This window comes from Fukomys damarensis, unplaced genomic scaffold (assembly GCF_012274545.1).
Source record: "Fukomys damarensis isolate Sample0158 unplaced genomic scaffold, DMR_v1.0_HiC HiC_scaffold_25, whole genome shotgun sequence".
Classification (NCBI taxonomy): Eukaryota; Metazoa; Chordata; class Mammalia; order Rodentia; family Bathyergidae; genus Fukomys; species Fukomys damarensis.
The window spans coordinates 31,538,357-31,555,835 of NW_022900937.1; the positions used below are offsets into that span (position 1 = coordinate 31,538,357).

The following is a 17,479-nucleotide window of genomic DNA, read 5'->3' on the forward strand; positions in this document are numbered from 1 at the left end:
GAGGGCGGAGCCGACCTAGGAGAGGCTGTGCGGGGCGACTGAGGACGGGCCGGGAGCCGGGGCTGCTGGGTGCTTTTCAGGAGCGTGACCGTGTGACGCCGGCCACTGCGACGGAAGAACCACCTGGGAGGCCAGGGCACAGAGTGGGCGGCCCTGGGTGGGCGAGGTCTGTGGTCAACATCAAGCCACTGCCCGCAGTCCCAGCACTCAGGAGGCTGAAGCGGATGGACCCTGCCAGGGCGCCCCACCCAACTCGCTCTCAGCACCATGGGTGTTGGCGCCGTTGCTGAAGAAGCCTGGCTTCCCGGAGGCTTACCAGGTGCCCCGGGCCACACAAGAGATGAGCTCTTTCTGCGCACATGGCTCTGTCCCCTTTGTCCCTCGCGGTCCTCCTCTTCAGCCTCTGTCTCCTTCCTGAGTCTGACCTGACTCGGCAGCTCCCACAGCCCCTTGCTGCTGGCTCCTGTTCACGTCTGCCCCTGAGAGACCAGGCGCTCCCCCAGAGCAGGTCTGGGCCTCGGCCCTCAGCGCTGGACACTCGTGTCCCAGTCCACTGATGGACACTGGAAGGGCGGAATGAGGGGGCGACACAGCTGCCCAGGGCCAGCAGGAACCTGCGAGCTCGCTCAGATTCTCAGCATCTTCTCGAGGCTGGCAGGTGTCAGCAGTGTCACTTGGGCGAGCAGACCTGGCCTCTGCTTCCTCCCTGCCCTGCTGTCCTTCCCTAGCACACCCCGGGACTCCACACCCCTCACCAGGCCAGGCATTGTGGCGCAAGCCTATATCCACAGCACTCAGGCGGCTGAGACAGGAGGATCCCCATGAGTTCAAGGCAACTTAGCAAGACTGTCTCAAAAAATAAACAAACAAACAAACAAAACAAAAAAGGACCTGTAAATTTTTTCCCTGTATGCATTTTCCCCCAAAGGCGAAGGATACCTAAAGGAGGCTCAGAGAACACAGGAAGAGTAAGAACCTGGGCAAAGGACAGAGTAACAGCTACTGGCACTGCAGAAAGCCACAGCGTCAGGACTGGGAAGCCGAGGCTGCAAGCTGGCCGCCTGCCAGCTTTCCACAGCCGTGGGCTCCTGGGGCACCAGCCACCAGGACCATGAAGGAATCCCTGCTTCCAGGGACATCTGAGCCTGTGGTGCTGTTCCCCCTGCTGTGACGCCCATCTTGTTCTCAGAGGGGTGCAGGCCTGGAGGCCCAGCACAGCAGCCTGGCCCTGCGGAGGTCTGTAAGCACAAAGAACTGAGCTCTGGAATCTGGTCCCTTCTGCGGGAGCATCAGGTGTCTGAGACAAAACAAGGCCACCTGCGGTCAGTGCAGCCCCAGGAGAGAGGGCAGGAGAGGCAGGAGGACCCATGAATCTGACACTGTGCAGCTTCCAGCTCTGCCCCAAAGTTGCAGTGACCACGAAAGGGAGACGTTTTCAATCTACTCAGGACATCGAGGCAGCCAGGACAGCGCAGCTAAAGACCCTCAGGAAAGAGGACTCCAGAGCTGCTGCAGGAAGGGGTGAGGATGATGGGACGGGTGTGTGCAAAGCCAGGGGATGATTTTGAGGGGCTTCGTGGCAGTGTCTTTCACCTTCCTATTTTCAATTTAAATATTCACTATATTCTGTGATCCTAACCCACACATACCTGAAGTCTAGAGGTGAGGATAGATGATAGGTAGATGACAGATACATAATCATGGAAATGTAACAGTGGTCCAAGGACACACCCTGTGATGCTCACTCAGGCAACTACAAAATCATCTAAAGCCCCACTTAGAACACAGCCCCAGTAGCAGCAATACATGACTGCCGATCAGGAGCGTGAATTTCCATTTATTCTGCATCCCCTGAGTGTCCCAACCCAAGCCCCTCCTGCCAAGGACTCAGACGTGAATTACACCCCACCCGGCCCTGGGAAGCAAGTTCGAGAACCAGCAGCCTCAGACTCGGGGCAGGGGAGGGGCCTTGTCCACTGTGGAAAAGAGCCTGGAACAGGCTTTATGAATAAATCTGACCGCCCAGCCCACACGTGCAGGGTCAGCTAAAACAGGCAGGAGGTTGTCTGTCTGGACCCATGTGCTGGGTCCCACAGGAGCCCCCCACAGACCAATCCAAGATGGAGCCGCTCCCAACAGGCTTCCCGGCACCATGCTGGAGCCTGGGCTCTTCCTGCTTGTCCCGGAAACCCAGAGAGAGACTGGCCCAGCCCCAGTCAGGCCAGTTCTACCCTCACGGCCAGTCCCGAAGGCCCAGCACCCCCTGTTCTGACCCCCACGGGGGCAGTGGCCAAGGTCACCTGGTGGCTGGGATCTGCGCTTCCTCCTTCCCGCCTGAGCTCCGTCACAGAAGCACCTGGCAGGCCTGCTTGGCCCAGGGATCAGGGATGGCTCATGGGTCCCTGATAAAGGACAGTTCCATCATTCAGCTCGGCCTGTTGGGATTTGTCATTCAACCACAGCCCAGAATCCAACCTGAGCAATGTTACCAAGGAACGGTAAACATTTTTTTTAAAGCCAAGGAACTTAAGTCTCCTGACCAATAGCACTATTTTTTTTTTTTTGGCTACGTTTTAAGTGCCACTTTTTAATGTTTTTATTAGTATGCACTTACAGTGTATAAGGAGTGCATCCCATGCGCAGTCAGGGCAGGCACAAGGCACAGCTGCATTCTTTTTTGTGAAGCAAAATGTTTATTGGTGCATTTTAGATCTACCTAATCATGCTCACCACAGGGAATCTGCCCCTGAACAGGACTCCTCCCGCCTCTTCTTTCTTTCCCATTGCCCTCCTCCCCTCAACCCCTCCCCTCTCTATATAAAGGATTTGCTTCCATTTTCCTTCGATTTTCTTTTTTTTCTTGTCCCTTCGTTCCATTCCCCTCCCCATGCACTGTCCCCCCTTTCCCATTTGAACTTTTTCTTAACCATTTCCCAATATCTATTTTGGTCTTTATTTATACTTCTGGGTTGTCACAGCAAATAAACAGTGCTGTTTTAAACGTGTGTCCAGTTTATTTCACTGAAGAATATGGTCTCGAGGTGCATCCATTTAACTAGAAATGTCTCAAGTTTATCCTTCTTTATAGCAGAATAGTACTATTCCACTGTATAAAAAAAATCACATTTTCTCTATCCATTGGTTGGTTGATGGGCATTTGGGCTGTTTCTAAGATGTAGTTATTAAAAACTGCTGCTACGAACTTGGATGGCCATATATCACTGTGGTATGATGCCTTTTATTACTTCAGGAAGATACCAATGTGGGAGCCCGCTGGCATTTGACATTGGAAAAGTAACCTCTTCTACCATTGAGGCATTGACACAATCTATGACTCTATTTGGCTTTTCTGAGATGAGGGTCTCAGCTACGCAGATGAGACTGACCTGGAGCTCTCTGTGTAATCCAGGCTGAGCTCACTGTGTAATCCAGGCTGGGTTTATGGGATTACCGGTGTTGACCTGGAGCTCACTGCAATCCAGACTAGTTTTATGAGATTACGGGCGTGCACCACCACGCCCGGCTCAAGGACTTTGTTAAATTTGACCTTTGATCTCCTCCCTAATATTGCTTGATGTTTCCTGTTGGCTTGCCTTTAAAAAGGAGCTGTTTCTGTGTAATAAATGGGACCTCTTGTCTCCACACTATTGAGTGTGCTGTCCTTTCTCAATCCTCACTCCCCAACTCAGGTACGTTCGTGTTGTGACGGCCGGACCACCACATACCAAGAACGGAATAGCTGGGTCAAATGGAACCTCTAGTTTTAGTTTTTTGAAAAATCTCCACACTGATTTCCACAGTGGCTGCACCAGTCTAAACTCACACTGACAGTGGAGAAGGGATCCTTTTTCCCCACAGCCCTGCCAGCATTTGTTATTACTCGATTTCTTTTTTTTTCCTTTTTATTGAGTTTATTGGTACAATCTAGGTATACAATACAGTTACATTCATCATTGGAATCCTGTACCTTTACATGACAGCTCTTGATTCTCATTTTTTCCCCTTGTCCCTCCCATCACCCCCTCCTCCCTTCCCCATTTACAAACACTTTATTTCCATTTTTTCATTTTCTCATACTTTTTTCCTCTCCCTTATTACCTTTCCCCCACCCTTCCCACTTTCCCCACACCTTTAGCCCTTTACTTCCTATTTCACATTATTAATTATCTCATTAGGATCCTGTGTACTATTATAGCTTTTCACACCAGAGAAACTATTCGGTATTTCAGTTAAAGAAATCTCTGTATGAACATTAAAAATAGGGAATCCTAAAATTAGTTGATTTCTTGATAACCACCATTCTTTCTAGGCCGAGGTGGAATCTCAGTGTTGTTTTAATTTGTATCTCTGAGATGCCCAATGGTGTTGAACATTTTTTCATATATTTATTTGCTGTTTCTACTTCTCCATCTGAGAAGTGTCTGTTCATCTCAGATGCTCATTTTTTGGACTTGGTCTTCAAATTTGAGGTGTCTCTGTTTTTTAGTTCTTTATATATTCTAGATACTAGTCCTTTGTCTGAGGAACAGCTGGCAAAAAATTTTTACCCACACTGTGGGTTGTCTCTTTACTCTGTGGGTGCAGAAGCTTTTTAATAAAATGAGATCCCAGTCATCGATTCTTTGTGATATTTCCTGTGAGATTGGGTTTTTGTTCATAAAGTCTTTGCCTACACCAATGTCATTGAGAGTTCTACCTACTATATCTTCCAGCAGATTTAGTGTTTCTGTTTTAATATTTGCATTTCAGTTTTAGTTGTAGTGCACGGTGAAAGATATGAGTCTAGTTTCAATCTTCAGCCCTGTGAAAATCTATTTTTTTCCAGCACCAATTATTAAAGAGGCTGTCTTTCCTCCAGGGACATGGTTTGGCTCCTTTCTCAAAGATAAGGTGGCTGAGTGTGTTTGGAGTTGTTTCTGTGTCTTCTAATCTGTCGCACTGATCCTTTGCCAGTACCATGCTGTTTTTATCACTGAAGCTTTTGTAGTATAGTTTCAAGTCAGGGATTGTGATGCCCCCTGACTTGCCTTTGCTGCCCAGAATTGCCTTTGCTTATTCTAGGTCTCTTCTAGTTCTAAATGAATTTTAAGACTGGTTTTTTCTAATTCTGTGAGATATGCTGTTGAGATTTCAATCGGGATTGCATTAAATCTGTATAACAATTTTTGGAAGTATGGCCATTTTCAGTATATTGATTCTTCCTACCTAAAAGCAAGGCTCCTCTTTCCATTTTCTCATATCCTCTTCAATTCTCCTTTTTCACAACACTGTAATTTTCAATGTAGAGGTCTTTTACTTCTTTCATTAAATTGATTCCTAGTTATTTCATTTTTTTGGATGCTTTTGTGAAAGGTGTTATTTTCTTTGTTCTTTTTAATTTTTTTTTTTTGTACTGGAGATCAAACTCCGGTCCTTGTGCTTGGAACCACTGAGCTAAACCCCCAGCTCTTTATTCTTTTTAAATACCCTCTCCATCCTTTATCTCGGTCTCCTTTCCATTGCTAAAGATCTACCACCTTCCTACTTCCTATTGTCTATCTTTTATTTTGCTCCTTGATTTATTTATACTTTGGGTTTAGCACCTAGGAGAAACCAGGAGTGGCGGAGCACATCTATAATCTGAGCATTGGCAAGGCTGAGGCAAGAGGATCACCATGTTTTTACAGTCATAGTGTTGGGTGTTTATCTTATTTTCCACACCTTTTGTATTTTATGTATTGTTTTTTGTTTGTTTTGTTTGTTTTGTTTTTTTTGGTACCAGGGACTGAACTTGGGACCTTGCACTTGTGAGGCAGGCTGTGGCACCACTGAGCTAAATCCCTGGCCCTGTTTTTCATTTTTGCAACAGGGTCTCCCTACATAGTGTAGGCTGGCTTTGAACTCACTGTTGGCTCAGATTGGCCTTGAACTTGTTGAGATCCTCTTGCCTCAGCTCCCTGAGTGTTGGGGTAAAGGCCTGTGCCACCATGCCCAGCAGATTTTTAAAACAGCAGATGTATAAAAGTTATCCACACCCATTCTGTGCTACGCGTTAGGCTGGAGTAAAGACAGGGCCACTGAGAACCATGGTCCTGTCTTCCTAGAGTTTGGGCCCTGCTCTAATAACCACACTTCATCCCCAGAGCCTCTGGACAGAGACAAGATTCACAGGGAGATATAAGGGACAGCGTCACAGTGCCACCCTGAGCTCCAGAAGCCCAGAGGGCACAGAGGTGGCTGTGAGCTGAAGGGCCCAAGGGCCTCACACAGGTAGTGAGCTGGGAGCAGCTGGGAGAGACCAAGGAAGGTGCTGGGCTTTGTGGAGAGGCCTCGCGCAAGCCCCTCCACCGGGACCGTGCAGCAGGGCGGACCACTGGCCCCGTCACTGACTCTGGCCTCAACCTCTCCACCCACAGCTGTGTGACTTGAGCCCCATAGTCCTGATGTCTCCACTGGCTCAAAGGTTCACTCGTTCCATGCCCAAGTGGAGAGTTCCCACCACCACACGAGGCCACCATCAGAAAGACGTGTCAGGAAATGCATGGACCACCACCGAGGACTCGGAAGCTACCGTGGAGACCCACACACAGCATGGATGGTTGTCATCCCAGGAAAGATGAGGAAGCTGAGACTCAGAGGGGTGGCAAGGGTCACACGCGATGTCTACCCTTGGGATGGTCGGGTGTTGATGAATCTCAGAGGGGGGCCTGCATGGAGTCACCTCTCCATGGGCTAACAGGGGCTAGGTCTCAGGGACTTCTCTGGTCCTTGCCTCTCCCTCTCTGACTCTTCTCTGAGCTCTACTTCCTAGCCACCATGAGGTGAGCGCTTTCCTCCGCCAGGCCCCATCTGCCACGGCTTCTGCATCAAGGTAGCTGGCCAGGAGCCCAAGTAACCTTCCGCCCCTCTAAGTTTGAGTGTTAGGTGTCTGGGGAGAGCAGACAGAAAGGACACTGGGCCCCTGACCTAACTCCCAGGAGTCTCCAGAGATCCTCGCCACTCAGCCCTGATTCAGTAGGCCAGGGCTGACCAGGCCATTCTGCACCACACGGGCTTACACTGTCAGTCCAGAGTTCCAACCAGTTTCCCCAGCCTGGCTGCACTAGAGCTGCTAACCACGCCAGAAGTTCAACACTGGGAATCATATTCCACGTGGACTGAGTGTGGGATTCAAGGTCTTGAAAACCTACATTACTGGGGTAATTCTGAGACCAGCCCTTTCTACACAACGACCACCTAGCTGGCTTTCCTCAGGCCCTGAGGACCCAACTCTGCCTTTTCTTATTTTTCTAGGCAGACATCTATCTGGTAGGTGGTGGCGCAGGCCTGTCATCTAAGCACTTTGGGAGGCTGAGGAAGGAGGACAGAAAATTTGAGCCCAGCCTGGGAAATTCGATGACTTAGTGAAACTCTGTTTTAAAAAATTAAAAATGACCGTAGAGGTAGCTCAATGCAAAGGCCCTGGTTCAATCTTCAGTACTGGAAAATAAAGGATCCACAGGGCACCTAGTTCTCTGGTTCTCTGCCGCTCCCTACTGGATACCAATTGTCACCCCGAGTCCAGAGGAGGGGCGGGGCGGGGACTCCGCAATAGCATCTCTTACTGACTTTGGCTGATTTCCTGTGTGCCTGGATCTCTTGAGGCTTCAACACGTCCTCACAGCCTCAGAGGCAAGGCTAGGATCCTGTGACCTCTTATCCTGGGGTTTAGACAAAGGGTCCAGGTCACAGACCCCATGTGGGTGTGGATTTAAGTGAAAACTGAGTTCTGTCTCACCCTTTCTGGCCACTTCAATCAAAAGAAAACATCTACTGCAAAGCAATTTAAATGAATTTTTCTCTAAAGTTTTCCTCTGTTCCTGGGTGTGGTGGTGCACACCTGTCATCCCAGCATGCAGGAGGCTGAGGCAGGAGGATTTCTCTCTGCGATCCAAGCTGGGCCACTGACAGAGCCCTGGTGCCAAGGAGGGAGGCTGGGGAGGAGGAAGTGTGGGAAAGGAAAGGAAGGAGGAAAGGAGGGGGGTGTCTGGTGGGCACTTACTAAGTGTGCACATGGTGTGATGGACATTTTCACAGTCATCGCACCTAAGGCCTTAAGGCACCAACCCTAGGGCCAGCCAGGGTCAGCTAAGAATCCACCAGCACCACCTGTTCTGGGTCCACTCAAATGAATATTTCTAGGAGTAGAACCAGGGCTTTTTGTTGTGATGCTTGAGACCAAACCCAGGGCCTCCACACCGAGCTACTTCACTAGCCCCCTTTATGTTTTATTTTGAGGCAGGGTCTCCCTTGAAGGAATTTCCTTCATGAAGTTGCCCAGGCTAAACTCAAACTTGTGACCCTCCTGCCTCAGCCTCCCAGTTTGTTGGGATGACGGGCGTGCACTGCCACCCCTCATTCTGCTCTTCCCTCTCTAGCCATTTCTTCAATGCTGGTTAGGATAAAAAAACCGGTTTGGGGCTCATGGTCAAGACAGCATCATGAGTCATTCTTCCAGTCTTACTTCAGACGCAGGGCATGGCAGGGGCTGGAGGGGCCTTCGTGAGGACACCACAAGTAGTCCACACTGAGGGCCACCTCAGGAGACCACAGGTGGGACATCTCCCCAGTGTCACTAGGAGGCCGCATCTTGGCAGTGCTTGGAACCCCGCTGAGGTGACAGCAAAAACATGAAACCTGAGGTGTCTCTGCAGCAGCATCCTTGGAGTGGGGAACAGAGAACAAGGTCGGGGCAAGGATGTTAAAGCAGCAGGAGAATCCTCTCTCCAGCTGTTCTGAAATACACGGCGCCCTTTTGTCACTTAGCTCTTCACTTGCTGGGATGCAACATCCGATACTCACGGCCTAAAGGAGGAGAGGGTGGGTCTGATCACAGTTTCAGGGGATTCAGTCCATGGTCGGCTGCTCCGAGGCAGGAGCATCATGGGGGAGGGTGTGGGGAGCAAAGTTCATGGAGCTGCTCAGTTCATGGAGGCCGGGATGCAGAATAAGGGGACAGTGGCAGGAAAGAAGGGGAGGCACCAGATACAGACCCTAAGGTCACCCTCCAAGACCACCCAGGCGCGCACAGCAGTGTGATCCTCTCTTCCCAGAGCGGCTGCTAAGGCAGTGAAGGTGACACAGTCAAGCTCAATGGTCACAACACCTTAGCTTAGTATAGACACCTTGACTTGTGATAGAATACAAAGGTTTATGCCTCCTCACTGGAACATGAGCAATTTCTGCCCTCCTGAAGTTCGTAATCCAGCAGGGAAAACAAATTCTGAGCAGGGCACTGGGGCTTTGACCCAAGAGGCGGAAGGAAAGGTGGGTTCATTTGGTCTCAAAGGTTAGACAAGAAGATTCCCAAAGAAAGTGACTGCCGAAGTGAGAGCCAGTGCCTCTCCATGCTCCTCTGCGTAAACTGAGGCAGGCACCCACGCACCGCTCTTGTGAGGGCAGATAGGACACATTCTGTATGGCCAGTGGCCACTAGAGACATCTAGGGTGCTCAGCACCTACAATTGTAAACCTGGACATTTATCATGTGGAAAACACTGAGAGCTTGGGAATCGCTCTGGTTTGCAAACTGTGATTTCCACTGCTGGGGCTCAGGGCAAGAAACTCCAGCTGGGCTCTGAGGCAAGAGCAGCCTCACAGGCTTGGGCCTTTCTAACTGAGAAAAGCAGAAACCCAACCCCAACCCGCGTCCCTGTCCCCTGTGAGGTGTCGGTCACATGGCTATTAATAAACTCCATTTCTGCCCAGGTCAAATCAGGTGAAGACACTTTGGACTTGCCAAGTTCTTTTCTTTTCTTTCCGACTTGTAACGTTTCCTGTGAAGGTGGGGTTCTGTTCGTAAAGTCTTTGCCTAGACCAGTGTCTTCGAGAGTTCTACCTATCGTGTCTCCTGGAGTCCTCTTTCCCAAGGGTCTTCAGCTGCACTGTCCTGGCTGCCTCAATGTCCTGAATGGATTGAAAACGTGTCCCTTTCATGATCACTGCGACTCTGGGGAGGAGCCAGAAGTCACCCGGTGCCAGAGCCGGTGACTAAGGTGGACGAGGACACAGCGTCCTGTTGTATGAGCTGCCTTTCCGCTGGGTGACGCTCAGCGGCAACATTTACTATATTTTTTTATCACCTCAGAAAGTGGCAAGGATGATGGGTGAGTGCGTTCAAAGAGGGGGTGGGCTTTGAGGGGGACTCATAGACGCTTATCTAATAAGTTACCTCTCTGCCCTTGAGCTTATTCAGGGGTGCTCAGCTTTGCGCCCTAAGTCTTGTCCCCAGTGAAAGTCCTCACAGCGGGCTGTGGGCTTCCAGGACCGTGGCAGCGTTCCTGTGTGCAGGGGCGGAGTGGGCGCTGCGGGCTCCCCGCTTACCTGGACGCTTGCCAGGAGGAACGGAGAAGTGGGGCTTCCTGGCCGCTCTCTGTCCTCCCCTGGCCCCTCACACTCGCTCCCCGAGGTGGCAGGCTCTCTGAGAGTCTCTTTGTGACAGTAAAGACAGCATGGGGCAGCCAGCAAAGACGACAGCCTTCCCCGAGTTGGCCTTTCTGCTCCTGACCACTGTCGTGCAAAGGCCTCACTGTCGTGAGGTCCCTGAGGTTCCCGAGGCACTACCCGCCACCGTCCAAGGCCTCTGCTGGGTGACGCAAACGCAGTCCACCTGGTGAACTGATGCCAGGACTGGAGGTGCCACGCAGCCTCCCCCATCCTGCTATTCCTAAAGGACTAGGTGAGGCCTTGAATGCTGACCTAAACCAGGGCTAAACCCCACAGGTGACGAGGGGCCCCTGACAGTGTAAAGTCAAATGTCTGAGTGCAAATGGCTTTGATTTCTTGTCGCCGTTACAGACCAACCTGTAGTCCCGGCCACCTCTGCTCAGAGTAGCGGCACGTACCTGGCGTCCCTGCCCAGTACTGCGGGCTATGAGCAGCACGTGCCCCTTGCCTTCCCTGGTCCCTATGTGCTGTTTTACATCAGAAGTCAGACGGAAGCCCCGTGTGACTCAAACAGGCCTGGCAGCCAGCAGAGTTGGGCCAGTGTTGCTCCTCTGCTAGGGACTGTCACCAGGACCTAAGTCGGGCCTGTGACGTGGCCAGGCCCTGCTGAGTTACGTGCAGCTGAGGTCAGCGTGATCCCGTTGCAATCCTCTCCCCTGAATTCGTGCTTCTCACTGACCTTGTGGGTCGCTTGCTAATTGCACCTGGTCCCAGTACTGGTCTCTTCCATCCTCCCAAGATAAGCAGTGCAACCCCCTCACAGCCCTGTCTGGCGCCCCACGCCAGGTGTTGGGCAGTAATTCACTAGGTGAATTTACAGCTCCCCAGCTTCCGATTCCTTCTTGTGATTGTATTCAGTAAATGCCAGATGTGCTTGGGGGGCTCTGTCTTTGCTGCCATCAGCAGCACTGTCCAGGACCTGACTCAGCGTCACCATGTCTCCCTCTGCCTGTCCTTTAACCTTCGGCTGGTGCTGTGGTGCCTCGCAGGAGGGTGGGACCTGCTGCGGGGGTCTCCACTTCCCCTGATCCTTACAGCGGCAGAATTAACGAGATGCTACTCATGCACCCTATATCCTGGGTCTCTCAGCCGCACCTACAGATGGGCCAACTGAGTCCAGGCCAGGGTGCAAGCCCTGGCCTGTAGACTCCTGGGCCCCGACTGGTCCCATGACCACAGCCTGGGTCCTGGCCAAGGCAACAGTTCGGTGCAATCCCCAGGCGAGGAAAAAGAAAGTCCCTGAGGGCCTGAGAACGGCCAGATCGCTAGGGGAACACACTGTTCTCCTCCAAAGTCTAAAGACAGCTTCTGCTTCGTTTACTGCCTGCCTCCTCCCGCCCCCTCCCCTTCTCCCCCTGCTCTTCCCCTCCCCTCCCCTGCTCACCTGTACCCCGATCTGTCCCTCTGGGGCCCAGGCTCCCCATGGCTCTAGCTCTGCCCAGCTCTGCACAAATCCAGGGCCCTGCTGGTGCCAGAGCTTTGTTGGCCAACGCCACACGGGCAGGAGGCGTCTGTGGTTGGTGGCACGCGGGTATACTATGCCCCAGAAAGAACTTTGTCCCAGAACATGAAGGCCCTTCCCTCGATAGCTGGGCAATGGGTGTGATCCTGTACGAGATGGTCACTGGGACACGTCTCTGTCACGGGGATCTATCCAAGATAATGGAGATTATCATTTATGGCATTGTCTTATCTCTTACCCGGACTTCATCTCTAAATACCAAACACTTCATCAGAAAGCTCACAACCCGGGACCACAGCATGCAGCCAACAGCACAGAAGGTGCTGGAGCACCAGTGGATCCAGGGTGTCCGGCTGCCCCGACCTCCGAAGCCGCTCCCTGTGCTCGCAAAGAGCAATTCTAAGCCATATGTCCGGGATGGGTTTTGACCTTCTAACGGTGATGGACACTCTGAGAAAGAAGGACTATAATCACGGCATGGCAACCTTCCTGTTGATACAGAGCCAGGCCTGCCAGGGGCCTAAGCAAGAGATTGCACAGAAAGTGATCATGGTATCCGAAAAGTCCTGCACTCTCACCTCACATCCTTGGAATGGCCAGCGAGCCTGTCCCCTGTACTGGCTGCTTATTCCCTGGACTGAAACCTCGAGGAGAACAGGGTGGCAGAGGCTCCCAGCCACCCATGACCACCCAGAGGATCCCAACTCCCAGCCCGTCCCCCCAGCCTGGCCCTGCTGCTCCCAGACGGTCCCCCAACCCTGTCCCTGCCGCTCCCAGCCTGTCCCCCCACCCTGGCCCTGCCACTCCCAGCGTATCCTGCCAGCCTGACCCTGCCATTTCCAGTGTGTCCCGCCAGCCAGGCCTTGGAGCTCTGCGCTCTCGCTCCAGAACCACCTCTGCCCCTGCCAACAGCAGGCATCCGATACTGGAAGGCTCTCAAGAGGAGCATCACAGGCTGCCTATGGGCCCTGTGCTGCTGCTGCCTGCCACCCTGTGGGCACCGCCAAACGCAGTGGCCCCATTATAAGTAGCACCCAGCAGAATCCCAGAGAACCCTCAACCCTCAAGGAGGCTGGGTGGTCCGGGTGCTTTCTGAGTGAGCTGTATCCTGATGATGTCACCTTTAATGGTCAGGGTAGAACTCAAGTGAGGCGGAGAGGGGAGAGGGATGGAGGAGTTGTGGCCAGAGGGAAGAGTCTCAGATAGACATGAGGACTTGCTGTCGGGTCTCCTGTAGCATAGGGTGGTGGTGACCACAGCCAACAATAATGCCTGGTATATTTTCACACGAGTGTCCATTTCATATGAGTCCTTGCCGTTTTAGTAAAAAGCCATGAGAGCGACTGTGGATGTGGACGTCCTACCCATGGCAGACCAGCCACATGGGAAGAAGCCATGGTGAGTCACCCTGCAGCCCCCTCAAGGGAGCTAGAGGGAAAAGGGTGTCCAGGACACCTGTGTTTCCTGTGGGAGGGAGGGAGGAGGGTGCACAGCACAGAAGGCTGTGCTTGAGTCCAGAGCTAGGATTCAGTGGGAGGAAGATGGAGGAGCAGCAGGAGGGGCTCCCCTAAGACCAGAGAGGAGTGCCCAGCACCTTGGAGCCCTCAGACCACAGCCTCCTGACTGGGTGAGGGTGGGGTTAGTTGAGCAGAGCCGTGACTTTATCCCACAGTCCTCCATGGTACACAGCTCCTCTCTGCTCATCTCCTCGCATGTCCATTTGAGGGTTTCCACCATGGAGCCACAGAGGAGTTGCTTCCAGGACAGTGAGCACAGGTGAAGAGAGGCAGCCTTGCCTGTTCTGAGGACTGGGACACTGCTGTTCCCCTGGTCACCATGTAGAAGCCTAGACTCGGCCATGCTGTCAGCAGTACAGGAGTATGCAGAGGCCACACTGATCCTCCGATGGCTGATTGCATGGTGGGAGCCACTCCAGCTGAGTCTGCCAGTGTCTTTTGATTAGGGGAATTAAGATCATCCTGTTATCTCTTAACTGGTTGAAATAAATTAACCAAAAATTGCTCAGTCATTCTAATTTGATTTTAGCTTGTTGTAACGAACTGTGGGGTGTGTTGTTAAGAATAGAGCTATGGCCTGAAAGCTGTGGAAAAACCCGAGTATAGGGCTAGGGATTTAGCTCAATTGTTCTGCTGCCAGCCTCACAAGTGCAAGGTCCTGAGTTCAATCCCTGGTACAAGAAAAAGAAAGAAAAAGAGTTTCAGCAGGAAAATGAGGGGAAGGTATTTGCTTTGTAAATATGTGGCTTCAAAGTCTTTGTTGGTGAGTCATTCTTTGAATTAAGGTAGAACCATCACTCCTTTGGTCAAGGGGAGAGGAAATAATGTTAATATGTTAATTAAGTGATATGCTAGTAAATATTTAACAACTGGAGGAAAGGCTCCAATCTGTAGCCTTCACCGATTTCTCTAATGTAAAAACTCAATGCCACCAAGTGAGAGTTGAAGGGATATATACAGTCGATTCCTGGGAATCATTACAAACTGCCCCAGTGCATGTTTCAGGTTCATACAACAACACAGCGGACACATAAAATAATCAACCGGATTGACAGTCTCTGTTGTTGAGCTACCCGAGCAGGAAGAAAGCTCGGAATTGAGAATGAGGTAACAAAAGCACCTGTGGGAGGTCAGGCAAAAGCAGTAAAGAAACACGGGAAGTAACATCTACTCGGTTGTCACTCGTGCCGTAGGTGTTCAGAAGTTGCTTTTTGTAAGCTCCTTCAACACGTATGTGGTTGGGAACTGGAGAACTGCTTTGCAGATCGGACTTTAACTTGTTCCTTCCGTTGGTCTACAGTCTAAATTGGCTCAGGTCTGACTCTTGGATAGGGCTCACGGTGATGGAGGATGGTCTTTACCCAGGGGTTCACACTGAGGAAACTTTAAAAGGAACCCTTGTAACAGTGGAGAAGTAGTACACAGGGTTTCCGTGACAGTGATCATCTCGCTCCTAACATCTAAGCGAAAGAAGCAGCAATCCATAATGTCATTTTAGGCAAAGGAGGAACATATCTCAGTGTTATCTAATCGTTCATACGGAAGCATTCTGCTGCCATGTTGCAACTGTGGGTCCATTACTCTTGTACTGAAGTAAATACAAAACCACTTCAGGCCAACTATTAATAATTATTTGAATCATTCCTGGGTTTTCCCCCACCCACAAAAGAAGAAAAGCTTGATCTATAATTCCTGCTTTATTTCAGTAGAAGAGTTAGAGGATAAGATGGTGCCACCTTGCAATATCTGCTACTTGAAACGGTCAAAGTGGTCTTATTTCCAAGCAACATCAGTTCAGTTATTCAATATATTCATTCACTCAGTAGGCTTTTATTTAGAATCTTCTAAGTACTGGGCCCTGCAGTAAGTACTAGAGATACAGCAGAGAATAAGAGAGATGCAGTCATTTTCTTAATTATACTTAAAATTAACTGGAAGGACTCAGGTAATGGCTAAAGCAATGGTTACCCACTGTGGAAATATCAAGTAAGCACCCTAATCCAAAAGTCCCTCACTACACTCACCAGGAACACTGCTTGGCACAGAGTTACCATGTCCTACACTCCCCATAGCACCAAATCAATCACCAAATCTCCAATAACAATCTCCACTCAACTCTCTCTCAATAGTCTCCTTCCACCCCCAACAGACCCACCTGAGGCACGGCCTTATATAGCTAACTGGTGCACAGGCAGTTATGGCAGTTATGACAGTTATGTGATGTCACAGAATCAACGGGCCAATCCAGAGCTGGCCACACCCACCAGGGCCCCCTTACTGGTGACCATTAGGACCTTTTCTTTTAACAGAAAAGATTACAAAATTTCTGGCTTGTGTGGGTTGTGGAGATTAACGCACAAGTGTTTAGAAATGAGAATCAATCCATCCGATGATCCAAAATCCTTTTCCTTTGTGTTATACCTTTTGTTTTAGAGCTCTCATGGTGTCTACACTCAACATATCCAATTTCTTTTGCTTTAAATTCTTGCTGGTCTCAGAGTGATGCTACAACTTCGTTGACATTAGAGTAATGTAATGCTCTGTTTAGGAAACGTGGTGGCACATTAATGCCAGTGAAGCCGACAGGAGATACCTATCATAATCATTTCCCCCCAAAGACAATTGATAGAGAAGTGCTATACAATTAAAAAAATTAAAAAAGACTTGAGGATGTGATCCAGTGGAAAGTCTCTGGGTTCAATCCCCAGTGCTGCACTCCCCAAAAACAAGCTCACATTTTAAGTCAGCTTATTTTTTAAATGGTGTATTTCCTTATGCTAATATAGTAATAACATCTAAAATTTTATATTACAAACCTCAAGCTGACTTGGCCAGAAGACAAAGTAATTTCAATAAATATGAAGTTTTAGGATACTAATTCCACATTTTGTCATCAAATGTGTTTCTTTCATTATGAATGGAAAGACACTGTTACATGATACTAGCCCTCAAAGAGGCAAACAGAGAGCAACAAAACGGAGCTTAAGAGGAAAATATCAAAACTTACCCCAGGCACGATTTACCAAATAAAGTAAGACCACAGATAAAAGTGCCACCAAGAATTTTTAAAAAAACACACGGAGCTTTTTAAAAATATATATTTCTTCTCAATTGCTCCTGTTATCATAATTATGAAGTTTAGACAAAAAACAAACCTTTATTAACTGGCAATTATACCTAATACTATTCACATTATTTTATTTCCCAAATCACTAGAAATAAGTTACACCCTTTTCTCCATGAGAAATGGCTGCTCCTCAGCCCAGGAACCAGAGGGTCAGAAACAGAGGCTGAGACTCCTATAGGCTGCAGAGCAAGGGTGACCACTGCCCACAGGGATCCCCACCTCTCTTCCTCCCTAAGTGCTGGTCTTTCAAGCACTAAACTCCTGCTGACTACTTGACTGAAGTTTATGATTCTATAAAACTCTAAACAGTAGTCCTGAGAGACTACTGAGAAACCAGGGAAGAGCAGTACTTCCTGTCAGCTGATTACTTTTGATCATCTTAGGGAGTTTTCTGGTATCAACAGTAATGACCACATAATAACAAAAGACCAGACATGAACAGTAGTCCTCTGGGGATTTTAATTCTAAAAGTACCATGTCCACTGTACAAATGAATAACCAAACATTAAAACATAGTTATTAGACTCTCATCGCGCCACAGGCAGTAAAGATCTGCAATGTCAGTGCTTGGCTTTTCCCTTACCAAGTGAGGCACACTGTTTAATTTACTTTAAATTAATCTGGCATAAAGTTTTTGTTTGTTTCTTTGTTTCTTTGTTTGTACCAGGGATGGAACTCGGGACCTTGCCTTTGCAAGAGGCAGGCAGTGGCACCATTGAGCTAAACCCCAGGCCCACAAAAAGTATTTTTAAATGGCATAGTGTTTTGTTTGACAGAAATATATGCTAAACTATGGACTGAAATTAATCTTCATGTTGCATGTTGCACCAAAAAAAAGACAAAAACATATTGAGGATATACTCCTAGGTGAAATAAATAAGTCACACATGTATAAATACCAAATAATTT

At 49.6% G+C, this 17,479-nt stretch overlaps 1 long non-coding RNA gene across 2 annotated transcripts; it reads right to left on the reverse strand.

The window, feature by feature from the left end:
- Positions 1-11,132: 11,132 nt before the first annotated feature.
- LOC104865515 lies at positions 11,133-15,643 on the reverse strand. Of its 2 annotated transcripts, none has more exons than XR_781183.1 (2): positions 15,599-15,643; positions 11,133-14,903 (listed from the first exon to the last, which is right to left on the reverse strand). It is a non-coding gene; the product is annotated as an uncharacterized LOC104865515 (long non-coding RNA). The 2 variants fall into 2 exon arrangements; XR_781182.1 differs by having other exon boundaries at positions 11,133-15,313; positions 15,599-15,641.
- Positions 15,644-17,479: the final 1,836 nt, after the last annotated feature.